Below are 1,671 nucleotides of genomic sequence, written 5' to 3' on the forward strand. Positions count from 1 at the left end.
TTGCACGCAGCCTGCGATCCCTCGGCCGCCGCGCCAGGGAGGGTGCGCCTCGCCGCGTGCAGGCCTCGGCCGCCGACCTGGCAGCCTCACTTACCCGCTCCTGCCCGAGCTCCGGCATCGACTGTCCCCTTTCCGCCGCGGGCCGCAGCCTTAGGTCGCCTCCCAGGCTCCAGCAGGCTGCACGCACTCCCCGATTTTAAACACAAACAGACGCCGCCGCCTCGCCGCGGCGCTCGCAGAGCTTCCAGCAGCCCGCCTCCAGGGGCTGGGAAGTTTGCTGGCAGGGCCCGGGCGGGACGCGCGGGCTGTCACCCCTCGCTCGCGGCGCAGGATCCTCGGCGCACCCCGCGCCGGTGGTGTCCGCCTCGCGATCGCTCTCCCTCCCTTCGTGTCACCCCCAGTCCTGCGATGCAGTGTCAGGATTGCACTGCTCTGACTCATCGGTTGAGCTCACAGCTTGAAAAAAAAAGAGAGGGCGAGAGGCAACAGAGAAGGAGGAGGACTCTCTGGCGTGCTACAAAGGATTGCACAACTCGGCGCTGGGAGCGCGGAGCCCCAGCGGCCGGCCGGCGCGCGCGGCACGGCGGCGAGCAGGAACCAGCTCTACCACTTCATCAGCACAACTGTCTCGGGTCGGCCTCTCCAGGAGCAGGCCCGGCGCCGCCCACTTCCTGCGACCAAATAAGGCCGGGGAAGGCGTCTTTAAACCTTCGGCGGCTTGCCTGGGCTGGGGATTTCCAGCAGACCTCACCTCCACTCCGGAGTTGGTCGCCACCCTCCCCCAGCCCAGACCGGCGCCCCCGATGGCTTAGCTGGAACCAACAGGCCACGCGGCTCGTTCCTTTCACACCAAGGTCAGTAGGAGACGGTGACGAAATGTTTGGAAACCCATCGGGCCTGCCAGGAAAGTGTGTGTGTGATGTTGGGGAGGACACGAGTCGCTTTCCTCCACAAAGAATCACTCTCTGGTTTTGGATACGGTAAATCATGCACAATCCTCTCCAAGGCACTTTGTTAACAGCCTCCCCAAGTTTCACTTTTGGCTCACCAGCATCTTAGTGTTGTAGAGGTTATTCAGAAACTGGCCCCAGCCTCTCTAAAAGACCCACGTTTCTATTACTTAGGTGATGAAAAGCTCATGGGTTTAATTGGAGCAACTGAGGCCAGAGTTCGGGCAGCTTTTCACTGCATGCCCACATCCCCCTACCTTCCTCCCCTATCCATCCCCGCCCCTCGCCCCCATGCCTTCTGGCCTGGCTGCTGGGAAGATGGGAAACATTTCTGCTGCTCAAGAGGTTCTTGCTGACCCCTACATTCAGTGAGGCTTCAAGGGCCAAGAGAAATTCCAGGAGGAGCCCTGTTTTTCCTGGTTCCTTCCATTTTGTTTATTTGTTTGTTTGTTTGTTTTACCCAAGGAGATGGCTCAGAAGATCTTTCCTTTGAAGAAAAAACCACTGAAGAATACAGTGTCTTCGCAGCCGCTCCCCCACCCCGCCAGTCCTGACAAGCAGGTGCTTTCTCAGAGAGAAGGGACGGCAGAATGTGATTCTCACAGCCCCTCTGAGCCTGCAGGGCAGGGGCCTCCACCCCCTCCCTACCTCCAGAGGATGACAGAAACAACACTCAGACCTTCTGCCTACAAACCTCGAAAACCCACGCTTGCTTCTAAGG

General features: G+C 59.8%; 1 protein-coding gene across 2 annotated transcripts in view; it reads right to left on the reverse strand.

The window, feature by feature from the left end:
- ELMSAN1 (ELM2 and Myb/SANT domain containing 1) overlaps nt 1-445 on the reverse strand; it is a 39,361-nt gene extending 38,916 nt beyond the window's left edge. The window contains exon 1 of one of the 2 annotated variants that reach the window (XM_006925430.3): nt 95-396. The gene's annotated coding sequence lies outside the window, so the exon portion shown is untranslated. Of the gene's footprint in view, nt 1-94 lie in introns of both variants that reach the window. The other variant, XM_006925431.3, reaches the window with a different exon arrangement.
- Between the last annotated feature and the right edge of the window lie 1,226 nt (nt 446-1,671).

Source organism: Pteropus alecto, unplaced genomic scaffold (genome assembly GCF_000325575.1).
Source record: "Pteropus alecto unplaced genomic scaffold, ASM32557v1 scaffold8, whole genome shotgun sequence".
Classification (NCBI taxonomy): domain Eukaryota; kingdom Metazoa; phylum Chordata; class Mammalia; order Chiroptera; family Pteropodidae; genus Pteropus; species Pteropus alecto.